We start from the raw sequence: 17,782 nt of genomic DNA on the forward strand, positions 1-17,782 counted from the left end.
GTACGGCTGATAAGCAATATGGGACTCTTTACAACATGTGATTACTGGGAAACATTCATCAACATACAGCACTGTAATATTTGTAAACAACTGCTCAGCTTGTCTTCCGAGAGAAGAGAGAATGCAGTTACAAAACTAAGCTTAATTTAACCTGAATTCAGTTATTACAAAAACATCCGGGAATATGTTATTCAACAACAGTATACGAGTAATAACTACAAACTCAAACTTCTCCTCGTATAATACATCCACAAAAACATATTCAAATGTAACCACTGCATATGCCACCTATTATTTCACTGTTCCTCTGGCTTCAGTAAATCCAGAACAGAGTAGAAAGAAATGAACCGAGAGATAAAAATGCTGTTTTGTTCCTTTTCTCATTAGCATTATTCCACAAAACTACACTAATTTTATTTTCTTAGTAATCAGAAATTATCCCAAGTATGACCATTAAAATTGCAGGTAAGCCTTGTAACTTCGGTGTATTCACAACTCACAATTCCAACTTCACTAGCAAAGACAGCACTACAAAAAAATAGAAATATATACACATTATACTGAAAAATCATACCTATCTCACAATTTAAGACTATTAATTATTTCATATCAAGTTTCTACCAAAAGTCTTAAATTTGAACATTCCTTTATTCCCAAAAGCACTTTCAAGAAAAACTGGGACAAGCTCTCCTCATTTAGTCAGTTAAAATTAGAATCCCCTACATACAAACACCTGCTATCACACAAATTTGCTTCCTAAGGTTATAGCAAGTAATATACAAGTCAGCAAGACTTTCATAATTCAATGCAGCTTTTACAGAAGGGAGAAGGAAAAAAAAAAAGCCTAGCTGATGTTGCATCATCTCTTCAGATCTTTGCCTTCTGATACAAAGGCTTGCAGCTAAAATTGGGATAAAATACAGAAGACATCAAAACAATTCAATGGTATTATATTCAAGCCAACTTAAGACTTTACTACAGCTTCTGTGATACACAAAATTTAAACATGTGTTTACTGTGTGAGCAGATTTATGCAAACTTTTTGTTAACAGTCCCCAGAAAGAAGGTATACAACGTGAGCTAGTTCAGTGACAAGTAATCATTCTGTGAAAAGCAATTCACATGAACTGAGGAATCTGAATAACTTCTGTAGAAACCCTTCCCATGAAGGTATTCCAAAGTGTGTTGTAACTATCTACACCCCACAGCACTGCAACTCAACCTCCAGGAAATCAAAACACAGCAGAAAAAGTCACACTGCACATGAGTGTTGCTTAAAGCAGCAGGTCCCATGTGAAATTCAACAACTTTAATGGTGCCACAGTGAGAAGCAGCAACTATTGCTTCTCTGCACTTCAGTCATCTTGGGATGAAAGGCTGTGCTTTGAACAATGCCCCGGGATCATAAACATAATGTCTAACAAAAGCTCCTGGAAATAAGTGCAATATATGGGCTCTGAGCCATCTCATGTGGGAGAAAAGAGGGCTCTCTGCCATTTCTAAAAATACAGGAAGAGGGAAAACAATCATAGTCCTGCCACAGATGCACAAATGATTAGCTTGATTATTTTGCTGAAAGACAATGGGTAAACACAGTTTCATTGCTTATTCTATTTCATTTTCTTTTAACATCAACATATTTCTTCATGAACATTTAGGAAATATTTATTAATAATTTTCACTATCACTGCTGCTGTAATTAGTAGAGGCTGGGATTTTAGCAACTCTGCAGAAGAAATTAATCTGAAAATTTAGCTTTGTGGTCTAACAATAGGAATCTGTTGATAGTGTTAAAAATAACCAGTCTGCTACAAAGTCCAGAAGTCTGCTGCTACAAGACGAACAAGAGGTTTACAGGAGTTCCATGTAGCTGACCCTTTTGTGATAAATAAAATACTGATGGGACATCAACCTCACCACTGAATTCACAAAGAGCAGCACATACCCCAACTTATTTTGCTTCCAACAGAGTTCTTCTATAAGCTATCCACAACTATCCTACAGAAAGCAAAGAAAAATTAAAAGGCCTGATTTTATACCAGCTCACTTATTTTCAGATAAAACAACTAATCATTGTCCAAACTTTCAGAACATATTTTTCATTTCAATATTATAAGAATCAGCTTTTTCCTAATCACATGACCAGAAATAATGTCACTGTGCCAAATATTCCACCTGTGCAGCAGTAACAGGTATGATGCTTCATGAAGTGCAGAGTTTACTACAGATGCACGACACCATTTCCAAGGAAAAAAATACTGATATAATTCATACACCCTGCTCCTAACCACTGACTTCTGTAAAGGTAACTTGTAAGTGGGCTGTAGACTAGAAGAACTTGCTCTAGCAAGTTGCCAGCTTCTTTCCAGGAGCCAAAAGGCTTTCCCAGGTAGCAAAAATGATTTATTTGTATGGTTTCTGCATGTGCAAGAGATACATAACCCATGGAGGATGGCAGTGAGGACCACCCAAGTCCAGTAAAACAGTCTCACCAGTCACCTCTGGCAGACACAAACACAGCCACTGCCTTGTCATCTTTTCATCTTCCTTGTCTTCATTCCCATTCCTTCCTTCATTTTCCTTTGAGAATATTAAGTCATCTATTAATTTGAGTTCCTTATTAGGTGCATTAGCTGTCTACAGCAAGTGACCTTTTCCTATGTCAGCCTGACTCCAAAGCAGTGTTCTGTTTGTAAACAAGCAACAAATGTCTCCTAGTGTAGGCTGAGAACAAGTGCAGAACTTTATTAAAAATGGTGGTTTTTTATTTTTAAAGGCTTCATTGGATAATCACATTCCAAGAACTTCCTTCCTTTGAAGGCATATGAAGAACAGATGAAAAGACTTACCAATCAGTGACCAGCTTTTAAAAGTTGCCAGTAAAGTTCTAACAGCCCCTGGCATTTCAGTCTCCTGTGTGTACTGCTGCACTGCCCCGCTGAGGTAGGCTGCCAGTACACAGGAACGTGGCAGCGAGTCATGCAAGAGCACAGTCAAGTTAACTGGATCAGTCAGTCCTGCCATGGCTGCTCAGAACCATTTCTCAGCCATGACACTGCACAAATCACAGGAGAGCTCAACTGTTTAGAGAGCGTGTGAGTAAGCACAGTTACCCACGGGAAAACCTTCACCTCATTCTAGTATTTCCAAAGATGCCTGGGCAAAGTGACAAAGTCTTTTTTCCCCAGTATTTTCTCCATAGCAAGCTAACAATCCTGGAAACTAAGCAGGAGCACCTCACATATCACAGGAATTCTCTCAAGTCAGAACACAGGCCTTCTGATAACTCTGTCAAAGTGTTCCATACCTTTTCATCAGGGCATTGCTTCTACACTTCGCCTCTCTTGCTGTTAGCCAGGCTTTAACACAGACTTCTTGTTAAAGTTTCATTCCCTACAGAAAAAGTAAAACAAAAAATTAAACTATGTACACAGTTGTTGAAACTTACTTATTGCACTCTTCACTGCACCCGTCACATTAAATGAACATTGTGAATTGTAGGACTTACTTGCTCGAAGTCATAACTGTTAAAAATGTACATGAAACCAGATTTTAAACTTAAAAGTATCAAGTCTTGTGCTGCACTGATATTTTAAGAATGTAAACAAAATACATTTAATGCTTTAAAGAAACAAAATCAAAGAATGGCTGAGCCAGCCCCTTCAAAGTATTTCAACTCTTCCCATTTTCTGATAATAAATACCTTCCATCTCTATTCATAGAAGGTATTAGCCAGCTACAAAAGTGCTCTTGTAGCTTAATAACATTTTAAAGTCTACTTTAAAACATTATTTTTCTTTGCAGGATTCTGATACTGAAGCAGATACTTCTCACTCCACAATCTGAACACAAACGTACTTTATCTGGCCACTTACTCCAGTTCCCCATTCTCACAGTTACCGTCTCCTTGCCATTTCCTGTCACAATTCACTGTTTTTCTTCAGTTATGGTACACTTAGCTTGTACATACCAGTAGGAACACTTTTAAACATTGGCATGGCCATAGATAGCTTGAGCTTGTGTTTTACACTGAGGCATGTGCAAGCCAGGCAGCCTGTGCTACAGTTGAGCATTTTGAAGCAACAGCTTTTCACTGTGGGACTGAGGAGAATACCTCACTGGAGACAGTCTTAAGACCTCAGTATCCCAGAATGACACATTAGCATCAGCAAGGCTGTAGTCAAAAACAAACTTTGTCTATATGAGGCTTTGAGTTGCCAAGACTGGGAGAACAGTCTTAGAAGATTAACTGAGAGAAGACTTCAGAAAACAGTGTAAAATAAGCAAGGCTAGGAAGAAACACATCTCAGGAGTGTTTAAGCAAACCATGGAGGATCTGCTTCCATTCCTGAAGTGGAAAAATTTTGGAAAAAACCCTACACTATATTATCAGAATTATATTTTTGGGACCAAAAAGTGTCACAGCAAAAGTCCATGATATTCAACTCTGACTACAAAAATTTAAGGAAGCAATGTTCAAGTATCCCACAAGATTCATAACAGAGATAAATCTCTACAAGGGTAGTTTTAAAATCTCTACTTTTCTTTCTAGATTACAGTATTTATGGCCAAAAAGCACAACAAAAGAATGGAAACAATTTCTGAAGTGCAACTGTGTTTGTAGGGAAGGATGCAGAACACAATTTTTTAGCAAATAAGGAGGAGGGAAGCCAAGGTAAGCACTATAAAATGTAAATATTATTTCATTCAAAACACAGTTCAGGAGGGCAGCTAGTCTATGTTTTTTTGCACAACTATTCATTATACAACAACTTTTCAAAAAGAGAAGCCTCCCAAACATAATGTTCTGTTTTCCTTGGCACAGGAAATAAAGGCAAAGGAAAGCAGCAAATCCTCCAGTACTGAGCTTCAAACCTCAAATCTGTCACTGAAGATGTCAAAGTGCATCAACCACGAGTGACAGAAGTGGCCTGCTTTCACCCAGCCACATCTGGATACACATGCCAACCTCAGCTGAGTTTTGAAGTCACTCTCTACCCAAATTAAAATTTTGAATTTGTGTTGCGGCAGAGACAGGTGGGAATTTTTTCTAACATTTTTGCTACATTTAAAACTACAATTTAATTATGACTTAGAACATTCGACATTCTTTTTTCTCTGGCTAACAAAAATGTCCTACAAGGTAAGAAAATGACCCAGCCATCCTTCAAATTATAGACACTGTGTAGATGGCATGCATAGACTGCAACTGCAGGGCTCTAACTGCCACTTGCAGATGATCTACACCACTCTGGAAAGGTTTAATGGAGAGATAACACTGACTAATACCTCCCTCATCTAGTAAATCTCTACATCCAGCTAGCAAAACATTCATCATCCACCCCACAGAAAAATCTTTCTATCCCTTAATACGTATTGCTGTGACAGTTTCCTAGCTAGGTTAGCAACATCAGGGTAATGTTCCCCCCAAATAATCACAGTAAATTGGCTCAAGTGCAATGATATGCTAATCTAACTACTCCTTCAGGATTACAAAGTCAGCTCAAAATATCTCTTTGTAACACAGAATAGACATTTCTTAAAATCCCTTCCCCACCTTTTGGGCTAAAATTATTAAATAACCACCCCTTAAAAGAAAGGCAGGAGCATATTGAGTCAGGGAGAGTCACCTTTATGTGCTAAATATCAGGAGAAAAGTCCTCACTGAAGGGTTTGTCTCTGGTGTCTACATAACAGTCCCACAGTTCTGAACAGGAGTTCAACACACAAGGTAAAGTCAAAAGTTGTACAATTTGTTACAACACTGCTCCTGTCTGGGGATTTAACTCACAGTTCTGGGCTCAGCCTGACTCCTTTTCCAGTGTTGCCTATTTCTCTCTCATTTCATAGCCAAAATATCATGCAGACAAACTTGCTGACATACAGAAGCTACCGGAATTGGACCAAATCCTGATCTTGGTTGTACAACTGAGAATAACTCCTTAAGCCCACAAATTTCTTTTGAAGCTCAAGACAAAACCAAAACTCAAAGAGTCCAGCCTACAATCCCCTTCTCTTCATTTGCATAATGCTACAAGCAAGAAAAAGTGGGGCTTTCCTCTTGGGACTTTTTCATTTGCATATATGTATATACAACTTATACAACGCATTTACTTCTTGTTCACTTTTATTTCAGATAGCTAAATTTGAATAATTTCATTAATTAATAATGATTTTTTCTGACCCAAATTTAAAAAGTCAAATTTGAAAGTAAAAATCAAAGTGATGATATAATTGGCTACTTACTTCTAGTACTCCTCCTTACTCTTCGCATCCTATTTTATACCACAGTTCCTTCTTTCACTCCCCACCCCCTTCATTGTTAACTTCCATTTTAGCCTCTAGAGTTAACCCTGTACCTAATACATGAAAATACACCTTGAAAAGGTAAAAAAATGCCACTTAAAATAGTAGGGCAAACATTTTCTGTAGTTTCGCACTTCTCCTCCACAATTTCCTCCTGGTACTACTTTCTGAGCCCTTTGGGGAACTACAAATGACTCCTTCTGCATCACAGACTGCTACTAAAATGACTGCTATAGATGAAACCTCTCAGCATCACAGCCTTCAGTGTATGTTTTAATTCTGACTTTGTAGTCTGTGGGGGCAGTTTATAAGCATACATACACAAGCAGAGTACTTCCACATCAGTCACAGACCAAGCTCGCAGTCCAAGCACAGACTAAGCCTGAACTGAAAGGACAACAGAAAATACCCACTGCTTATTATGCAATATAGCAAAGAACCTTGTCTACTCTAAGTAATTACTTGGTTGGTTCAACATTTAGAAATAGCTGATTTTAATTAGCTGAACAGTGGTGATGCATTCACTGTTTATACATATTCTTCTCCTACCTGTTAGCTATCTACAATTAAAGCCAGCCATAACTGGCTTTAGCTTGCAGAGGACTTGCTGCTTTTAGCATAGCATAAAATTTGCCCTGATCTGTGCTTGCAGTAGCAAATATTATATATATACAGAATTGATACATAAGGGAGTAGATGCAGGGCCTTTTCTGTGCTCTTGCCTAAGGCCAACCAGCAGAGGCTACAGCAGAAGGATGAGGGACAAATACTAACCATACCTCCACCTTTACATTTTGTGCAAGCTCAAACTAAACTTTCTTCAAAGCTGCTCTATATCTTTACAGGGTTTGGTTTGGGGGGAGGGAAGGTGATTGGGAAGGGGAAGCTGGATTTGTATTGTTTGGCATTTTTTTGGAGGTTTTGTCATTTTCAGAGTCAGCATAAATACAAAATTTAGAAATGTCAATACATCACAGAGAAGGCTGATTTAAATACTTAAACAAACTAGATAATTACATTGGAAATCCACCAATCCAAAGAAATTGCATCATGCTTTGTTAAGGCACTTGAACAGTAATGATTTTGGTGTCTTTTTTTGGTCCTTTCCCCTTCCTTTTAAGAAGTATTACAGTTATTCCAAGAAATTTTAGAACAAATAACTTTAATCCACAGCTTTATATGTATCAAAACCTCAGCTACCCTCTGTCAGACAGCAAGATACTTGGAATTCACCAAAAACTCAAACATTATGTTTGACCAAGGTTACAAGGTTACACAGACTTCTTTTTCATCTCATATAAATTGAGCAATATTTTAGCCTCCAACTTTTTGGTCAGGCTGACACCATTTTTAAAAACTAAGGTCAAAGTTGAGTAAAGGACAATTAATAGAAAAACAACTTCCTGCAAGTCTTCATTTCAGGAGATATTTAAGATTGATGAAGGTTTTGACTAAGTAGCTATTGTACTATTCCCTTTCCTCAACCTGCTGGTGTTTCTACAGCCAGTGTTCCAAAAAGCATTTCAACCTACTGACTTGAAAACTAACTCCCAATTGCTATGAAGTACAATGGAAATAAAAAAGGAATGTTGAATATTTAAGTGTCGCTCCAGATTTTTTTTTCCAGTTTTAAGACCTCAAGATTAACAACTGCCATTATTATTATTTAGCTTGATTTTCCAGATACTGTCTTCCTCTGCTGTAGAGTCACAAGGCAGTTTTCTGCAGCTAACATACACTAGAGCCAGAACTCATCTAGAAAATAATAAACCCTTCAATGCAAAATCCTGTAGATTAAAAATTGCCAGACTGGCTTCTGAACAGTGGTGCCCACAACTCCTTTATAGGAGTGACATAAAACAGTAGTATCAGTTAGACACCTTCCTCAGACAACCCCATTCTCCCTAGAGCACCAGCTGGGCTCTAATCTCTACCGTGCTACTTTCCCTGTCAAGCACGTATCTTAAATAGGACCAGGTTATTTACATTGTTCCTAATGCTTGACCCGAATCAGCTATGCTCACCTGAGCCCTATACTATGTTCCAGGCTATCTCAATATTTATGCTTTTACTAAGTAATAATTAACTCTGACTATGTAACCACAAAATTACTAATATTGCCATTAATGCATACAAGAAATTCCATTAAGCTCCATACTGGTATTATGCCCAAGTGAACAAGCCATTCACCAGAAGTGTGGACCTGCAGCCACACCGCTACAAGAAATATGAAAATGCAAACATATGAACATCCTTAGTACTGTGATAACATTTCTAAGTGAGCCTGCATTTTAAAAAATGGCCCTAGTGCCTTTTGTCTTACTGCTAGCAGAACCAGGTCTTACCTTAAGTGCTAGTTTCAAGTTAATTCACTCTTTAGAAGAAGCCATTGGGTAAAGCCTGTTCTGTTTCAAAGGAGCAGAAGCTGCTCATAAACAGTAAAGTTCCTTAACCAGCTGGACCCTAATGTTTCTAGATTAAGGAAACCATGTACATCATACAAGTTCTTAAGGCTGTAGAAAAGCTTCATTTCTTCTTGTTCTGCCTTACAGGCTCCATGCCATTTTCCCCTTCCCCGAAAGCCAACCACAAAAACTCTAATGCTCTATTTTTTTTTTATAATTAAACTATTTCAATGCCAAGTCACAATTACTTCTAGAAAACTTAGCTTCATTTACAAGAGATGCAGTTCCGCTTTAATGTTCACTTGAAATGAGCTTACAGACTCCTCAATACTCTAAAAGCAAGATCAAGTTTCACTAATACTCTAAGCACATGATTTTTTTAAAAAGAAAAGAGAAATGGAAGACTCTTACAAAGTAAGACTCGTATGCTAGACACACAAACTAGAAATAATCCATTCACTCCTCCTCGACCTTCCTTGGCTAGACTATCTCAATTAGTTTTCCTAAACCCACACAGACACATGCCAAGACTAAATATTTGTGTTTAATCATTCAGAAAGCGAAAGATTACTGCAATGTAACACTCTTTACGGAAACCTCTCGTTGAGCAACAGCTCCAGAAAAAATTGTGAAATGAAAAAAAAAAAAAAGGAAAAACAAAAGCCACCCAGAACATCACACTTCTACTCAGTTAATTCAAAAAAATTAAGCCTCAGAACTAAGCGCCAAGTCAAGGGATCATTTTTTAGCAAATCAACATTCTTAGAGGTAGCACATTTTCAAATACAGCCCACTCGACATGACTCCAGAACAACCACCATTACTAGGAAGTTACTGAGTATTATCATCCCCGGGCCGGCAACTTATGCCACACGCAGGCATCACGACGGAACAAAGATAAAAATGCCAGGGCTAATTTCTACCATCGTACCCGGCGTGTCGCACGAATCCAGGTACACGGCAAGCCCGGCTGTGCGAGCCCAAGGGAAAGGCGCAACGAAAACACGCACGCACCAGGCTGAGCGCTACCTGTGCCACCCCAGCTGACGCAGCTCCCGCCGCGTGGAAAAAACGCACATTTATTTGGGGAACACACACACGTTTCGGCCGGTTTCTCCCCGGACGGGTCCCCAGGCCCGCCAGCACGCTCCCACCCTGCCTTTGTAACATGGCAGGTCAGCAGGCAGGGCTGCAGCCAGGCTCTCTGCCCTCAGGAGATCCTGCCTCGGCGGCCCCGCGGGCCGGGCCCGCGGGTGGGCTTCTCCGGCAGGCCACGGCCGCGGCAGGGGGCTGGCGGGAAGCGCCGAAGGAGAAAGTTTCCCCCCCCCCCCCCCCCGCCCCCTCTCTCAGCGCGGCCCAGCAGAAAGTTCCCGCCGCCCCCGCGCTCCCCCCAGCCCCTCGCCCGGCCCCCGCCCCGCCGCTGACAGCCCCGCCAGCCCCGCCGCGGGCAGACGGACGCCCCGGGCCGCGCCATCTCCTCAGAGAAGCCCCTGCCCGCGGTGACAGCCCGCGCGCTGCCCCGCAGCCCTCACCTCAGGCGGGGGCCGCGCTCCCCGGGGCAGGGGGAACGGAACGGCCGCCGAGGAGCAGGAGGGTGAAGGGGGGGGGGGGAGGGGAAAGGGCAGATGGGGAGGGGGGGGGAAAGCGCGCTCGGTCCCCGCGCCCTTATCTCATCCTAGCGGAGCCCGACTCGCCTTCGCCGCCTCCCGCCGTGTGGGCGTCTCAGGCGGGATCCCCCCTCCTCTCCGCGCCGCCTCCTCCGACCGCCATCTTGGCTGTCACGGGGGTGGGAGGGAGGGAGGGAGGGAGGGAGGGAGGCGGGCGCCGGCTCGTGACCGCGGCGGGGAAGGCGCGGGCGGGCGCCTCAGGCGGGTCCCGCAGCCCCGGTGCCCGCCGCCCCGGTGCCCCTCTGACAGGGCGGGCCTGTGGGCCGGGGCCTCGCTCCCCGCCTCCCTCCCCCCTCAGGGAGCGATGAGGCGGCGGCGGCGCGAACTCTGAGGGGGGAGCGGGGCGGCCTCAGCCAAACCCCCCCCGCACCGCCGCCACGGGCCGCGCTCGGCTCCGCTTTCCCCCGCACCCCGCCCCGCAGCGTTTCCCGCCCGCCGGCAGCACCTTGAATTTAAGCAGGAATTAATCTCCGGCCCAAATCTGCCGGTTTTTGGCTCACCTGCGGCGCCCGGCACGGGACCCGGAGGAGGTGTCTGGAAAACGAGGGAAGAGAAAAAGGGATTTTCTGGAGGGTCGATGTCACCCGCACCGGGTTGTTGCAGCGAAGACTAGAAAAGAAGCCGAGACAAAAATAATCTTTTAAGAACGCGCAGCTGAGATTAGTGCAGCATGTCAAGATGTTGCTGAGCACAATAAATCCAGCCCCTCTGCCTGTACCAACACTGAAATAAGAACTTTCCCGGCACCTTGTGTACTGCAACCCTGGGTTTCAAAATTTTGTATCAACGTCCTATTTTTGAAGTGCTGTTTAGGGATGGGCTCCAACCATGCAATTTTGGCTTTGAGTTCAGGCTTCCCCTCAGCTCTGGACGTTTGGCTCGAGGGTTTAGATGTGGCTCGTTATAAAGAGAGAAAATTCAAATGGAGTTCTGAATTTGGACTGTAAATGCTTAAGTATGTTCAAACCTGCCGCATCCCACTGAAAAATCTGACTAAATAGAATAACATAAAACCAAAAACGACCCAATGAGACATTTTTTTCCCTCACATACTTTTATTAACATGACTGTTCACAGCAGAAAGGCCGCTCCTCCTACCCCCCATGTAGGAAGCGGCGCCGACACAAGCCAGCACCTACCCATGTGCAAGCCTGCACATGCAGACACAGCTTTGTGCTGCCAGGTTTGATATTTGTGATCTGAGTATGTCCCCTTTTTTAAATTTATTTTTTATTTTTACTTCAGCAGACGGCATACTGACTGAGGAATGTGTCAAGCCCCTATCCCAGGCAAGGACCACAAGAACAACATTGCCCGTTCCTTGTATTTCTACTTAAAATGCATTTCTAGCCACACCCATGAGGATGTTTTGCCTTTCAACAATATACAGTGGGGTGCAGAGAGATCAAGAACCCAGAAGCTCATTCCTTTTGGCAGCAAGGTGGTCTGTTTTCTAGTGAGCACTTAAATTCTGTAGTGTGCTGGTAGAAATTTTTCTAAATCCTTTGACAGTTTCTGGTATTCTTTAATCCCGGAAATGTTTTTCAAATAAATAGCAATAATTAAGTCCATCTTCTGGCTTGTGCTAGTAATTTGGATAGTCAAACTATTCTGTGCTTGCTGCCCTTGCTCGTTTTTCATGTAGGCATAATTTCTAGGCTTCAGTGTTAACATCCAAGATTAATGGGGCCATTCCTACTTCTGAGAGTATTGTTTCAGCTGCCTGTAAACTGAGGCAAAACCCCCATGTCGATGTAATGAATAGTTCACCTCACATAGTTTAGGTTCATAACTATTAAAATATTCTTGACTGTTTCTAATGGAAACATCACTTTTACAGAAACATGATTCTTAAACACTCTGTGGCAGTTTTCATACTTTTCAGCTCATGTCATATGTAAAACTTCTGTAGATGTCTTTGACTTGCTGTTAATTTATAGCCCCTCCATCATTTTTGTCCTAGGATATATCTGCATTTAATTACATATTGTGTCAACGTCAACAAATTGCAGTCAGGGATGTGGTTCTCATCATGCAAGGCCTGATGCAAACCCCACACAAAGTAGTTTCTGCCCAGTCCTACCAGCACAGCTAACAGTGCTTATCTCTGTCCTGTCTTTCTTGTTCTTATGTCTCCCCCTCCTTCCCACTCTATTCCATCGAGCCTCCTCTGCTTTCTCTCCATGACCTACCTACTGCTCCCTTGCTCACTCTCTTGGCTATGCCACTTTCTTCCCCACCAGCACATTTAATTGCAATGTTCCATTTCATTATTAGCTTGTCACCACCTCTATCAAGTCACCTCTCCTAACGTCTCTAGCTGCAGAGCTTTCCTGCATAGCTTGTCATCAATTTTCCACATTAAGGCCTGTCTAAAGTCATGTGCAAAAGAGTCTATGAAAAATAATGACTAGAGTGCTGTATTTATTTCTGAATAAAGAGCAGCATCAGTGAATAGTGTTACTGTACAGGCAGAGACAGATTTACTGTGTGCCCAGCTCCTGCAGGCTCCGCTGCACAGAATGTATCTGTGTCATTCAGACAAAGCCTTTCCCTTCGTGGGGACACAGGGGATCTCCGGGCAGTGGCCTCTGCACACATATGGAGACCAACCCCAAGATCATGGAGTCAACAGAAGTCTTCCTTTTCATTCCAGTTAACTTTGGATCAGACTCTTGTGCATAAGTTAATTAAACAAGTTAACAACTGCAAGTGGGCAGGCAGCAAGCACGCTTCATGTGGTATTCTGCTGCCTCTCAAGTGCAGGGTGGAGCGCTGGCAGCCAGATTTAGCCTCCCCAGGAGTGCAGCTGGGGAGACCAGCAGGGTTTCTATGGACTGGCAACCACAGAACCTTTTTTTTTTTTTTTTTTTCATGTTTCAACCCCAAATTTCTAGCTTGTGGCACTAAAGTAGTTTTGAAAATATGGTTTAGCTTATTTTAAGTGCATTTGACGCATGGATAAACTCAAGCAAGGCAGAGCACAAGTGGCAGATGGTCAGTGACAGAGCCAGGAATGGAGAGCTTCCCTGTCCCAGGACATGGTTTTAAAAGACTTTGTCTCAGGATTGTGAGATTTGACCACTTATAATTCATGAGGCTTCAGCAGTGCCCAAAAAACAAAGACAGAAAAAAAAAAAAAGAAGAAACAAACTATTACTATGTGCAGTATTTCCTGGCAGAGACTGGCTTCCATAGGCAAAACTATTTCAGTATGCAGTTTGGGGCTTAATCTGTTCACTTTCTTACCAGTTTTATTCCTTTTGAACTCCCCTGGCTCTGCTGTGTGAACTGCTTATAGACATCTCCAGGGGGGAAGAAGGAGTCTCCAAAGGACCCCAACAGAATATCTTTGAAAAGAGACACATCAGTAACCCTGGTAAAAATAATTATGAAGATAATGATAATGGTAAATTATAAACTAAGTAACCAAACAACAGTCTGTGTTTCAGAGAATGAATTGCCTTACCCTGTCCAGTAACCCACTTTACTGCACAGTAGTGGATCTACATCCAGAGGGTGATGCAAGGAAATGGAACCTTTGGCAGGCTGGGATCACACTGGAAATGAAGCAACATCTTCATGGAGTTTTTTATGTATGCATATTTGAAAATCTGGAACTTAGCCCTTTTTGACATGAAAAGACTGTCTCTATTTGGAATTATTAAATTCTAAGCAGACTGTGAAACAAAAAAAGTATGTACACCTCACGGTGCAGCAGTACAGCAGTGCAGTTACCTTCCTTTTGCTGCTTCAAATAAAAGCTTTTTCACTCCAGGGAAACTACTGATTATAAATTATAAAAGAGGCAATAGAATATCATGCATGTATTAAAAAGAAAAGAAAAGAAAGAAGTTTCAGACCCTTCTCTAGGTAAAGAACTTACTGAAGCATCTAAAAATATGGGGAAATGAAGCGAACCCAGGGCCTGATCCAAAGGGCACTGAACTCAGCAGCAGCACTGCAGAGGGGTTCATTAGGCACCAGTCAGGTATGTCATTAATTGCTCTTCACAAAATGCAAATAGAGAAAGTTATTGTATATGAGTATGGATAAAGCCTAATTGCAGTGTCTAGGCATTCCACTTGGATCATACGAGCAGGTTTTTCTCCAGCAGGTAGAATTTCTCAGCAAGGATTTCTTGCCAATACTTATGTGAGAGTTCTAGTCCCAAAAGCACAGCAATGCTGGGAAACAAAAGGGAAAGAACATGTATCCAAAGAGGAGACCCAAATGTTTCCAAGGCATTTCTATGAATAAAAATATGATACAAAGTTATTATCATTTCACTTTTCAGTGCTTATTTGCCTCCTCAGGATTTCAGAGTGTGCATTGGAGAATTTAGGCTGTGAATCATGAAGTTTTCCTCAGCAAATGCTAAATCTATTCACAAGGCATTGCAACAACTGTCCAGTATCAAATGACAAGAGACCCACTGGGTGGCCATTGGTATTAATCAGTGAGAAAATAGGTAACATTGTGCTCTGCTATGTTGCTGCAGGCAGAGTTATCAAGCAAGTGATGCCATATCTCTTTTACTCTTGTTAGTAGACAAATATGCATGTACAGCCAGAACATATTCCTGGAAAGGCTGCTCTTGGAGACACTGGAAGCTCCAAAACAAATATCTGCAGCAGATTTTTTGAGAACTGGACAGAAGGCTGGCTTGGGGCTGGTTCAAGTCCTAATGCATGTACCAAACCCAGCCTGTTGTCTGTTCCAGCACTAACCTGTTTTAAGTACTGCTCTCATCAGTAAAGCAAGATGACAAAAGCTTCTCTTTGTGGAGTAATATCAGGAAGGAAATTATGCATGCAGATTTGCCAGCAAAAAGAACAGTCCTGGGCTGTAGGTGTACACAGTAATACTGCTGGTTTGTTGCCATTTCCAGCAGCCCCTGTACCCTCAGGAGGGTAAGGACTGAACTGCTATCACTGCTGTCCAGGCATCAGCCCTGAAGGTTCAATTTGGACTCTTTGGCCCATCTGGAGGAGATTTCTGAAAGGATCAGTCTTTTCTCTGTATCAGTCCAGTTCCTCACCCAGAGTCACACCACGTGAGGCTGTGGTGCTGCAGGTGGCTTCTCTCATATCAGATACAAAACCACTTTCCTTCACTAAAGATCTCCATTCCTTCTTATTTGCCCTATTCTGTATTTTCTAACCATGCCCAGGCCAAGTAATTGCATTCCATATATCCAAATGTTCCCCACAGTTTTGTCTGGCTAAGTTACTTCAGGCTCTGAACTCCTGTGTATTCCTGCTATTTAAAGTTGTTGTGTTTTGTTCTAGAGATCACTTACATTGTGATGGGTTAAGTGAAGTTTATCTGTCAGATAACCACTTCTCAGGAGTACTATTAGGTTTCATTAATGTTTGTAGAACAATACTGAGATTCTCAAGAGAAGCAGCTGTAGAAGTGCAAAGGATTCTAATTAATTTAAAACTACCTTCTTTTTTACTAAATGGCTAACGACACTTAAGCTAAGATTCTCCAAGTAAAACTAACTTACTTGATTCTTAGACAAAAATATTCTGACATCTGGGTTTCCATTTACTACTACCAGTATATGATGCATTTTGATTTTTATTGTCCTTTGATATATCCAGGCACATATCTTGCTTTAGTTCCAGAAACACTGTCCAACGTAAGTGAAGTTACAGTTAATTATCAAAACAACTAAATTAACAAACTCAAAGACAATCCACATTGCCATTTGCCTTTAATATATAAAGTATTTGAACCATAAAGCCTGTAATTAGCATCATGGAATCATTTCCATATTTATTTGTAAGGCATCTCATTTACATAAATAGTCATTATCAGATCATTATAAATCAGAAAACTGACAAGCCAGAGTGAGATCAGGCAAGATGTACCAAAAAGATTTGCTAGACTCACTGTTTGAAACTCCTCTGAGAGAAAAATCTCTGTTCCTGAACAGACTGAAACAGGACAGTGCTTTGGAAATACAAGCAGTGCTTCATCCACATGGCATCACCAAACAGAACAGTTATTTTATAGGGTGAGAAAACATTGGGTCACTCTTCTCACTAACTGTCATGGAGGGTTTCCAAGAAAATGCATCTGACACATCTGCAGTGAAAATCTGACCCAGATTTCAGCTGATGTTCTCATAACACAGCTTTTAGGCTTTTCTCAAACTCCATAGCATTTCAAAATACTTTTCAAAATACTTCTTTCTTTCAAAATACCTTAAATACTTACAGTACTTTCAATATTTTCAAAATTTTGTATGTAGAAAGAAAAGGCATTATGCAGAAAAGAAAAACAAGGAAGAGAAAAGGCACTTCTTTATGTCTATTTGCAAGCTAGATTCATTATTCCTCAACTGTTAGCTAGAGAGTCACAGGTATTTAAAAATATGTCCTGGTTGACTATAAGAATGCATTGCAGGCACTGCTGGAAGGGCTTTTGAGTGTTCATTAGAATAATTTTTTCGAGGTAGAAATGAAACCACCAGTTTTTAAAAGACTACAGCTACAGAAACATATTTAAAAAATATTGCAGTTGCCCTGTTAAGTCAGACCTGTGTCCATCCTTTTTCTGTGTAAGATGCTTTTTTGAAGTGTAAGTTAAGCCCACCAGAGTAAGCCAAAACACCACTACCTACCCTGGTTGGATGATTGTTTTACTAATTCCTAGAGAATGGAGGTTGGCTCAAGCACTGAGTCATGAGGATTTAATCTCAACATAGATATTCTTAGTATCTGTTATTTTATCTTGGGTGTTTTAAAATCTGTATCCCTGCCCATCCCCTCTCCTAATTATCTGAAATCATTTTCCTTTGTAACAGCTTTGGAATGTTCCCTTACATTATTACAAATACTGGCCTTATTCTATTGGTGCTCACTCCACTCACCTATGGATTTGGTTTGGTAAGAGTGTTCTCACTGAACATGTGAGCAACGGCTGAGAAACAGAGGCAAAACAAAGTAGCAATATTAGATCTCAGCAGTGAGTCACCGTGAAATGTAGGGCAGCCCAGGCTCCTGCCCTTTCCTGAGCTCTCTCAGCATTTGGTCCAGCTTCAACACAGGAGACCCTCACCTCGTGCTGTCAGAACTCAAATTGCTGTTTGTTTTCCTTTGCCCTAACAGCACTGCCACTTGAGCATGGAAGTTTAGGGGAGAGGAACTGGTCCACAACCTGGAGCTGACAAAGGAGATGAGACTAAACACAAGCCAAAGCACCTTGAAAGTAAAGTATCAAATCTACTTGTTTAATCCAAGCTGCCCCAATTTCATTCACATCTCAAAATCAATGTGCTCACAGCAGAAGAGGGAGGGACATACCTGATCTGACTCACACCTGAGGGAGGCCTCTGCTGCTGCTGTGAAGAGCTCTCTGTGACAAGGCAGGGAGAGAAAAAAGTGCATTAAT

At 41.6% G+C, this 17,782-nt stretch overlaps 1 protein-coding gene across 3 annotated transcripts in view; it reads right to left on the reverse strand.

The window, feature by feature from the left end:
• Positions 1-17,712, reverse strand: part of DENND4A (DENN domain containing 4A) — a 52,794-nt gene extending 35,082 nt beyond the window's left edge. Inside the window, exons 1-3 of one of the 3 annotated variants that reach the window (XM_051628213.1) lie at positions 17,695-17,712; positions 10,879-10,987; positions 3,308-3,393 (exon numbers count right to left, since the gene is read on the reverse strand). The gene's annotated coding sequence lies outside the window, so the exon portion shown is untranslated. Of the gene's footprint in view, positions 1-3,307; positions 3,394-10,243; positions 10,268-10,878; positions 10,988-17,694 lie in introns of those variants that run through there. The other 2 variants (XM_051628215.1, XM_051628214.1) reach the window with 2 other exon arrangements.
• Positions 17,713-17,782: the final 70 nt, after the last annotated feature.

The sequence above is a fragment of the Apus apus genome, chromosome 10 (assembly GCF_020740795.1).
Source record: "Apus apus isolate bApuApu2 chromosome 10, bApuApu2.pri.cur, whole genome shotgun sequence".
NCBI classification, from domain to species: Eukaryota; Metazoa; Chordata; class Aves; order Apodiformes; family Apodidae; genus Apus; species Apus apus.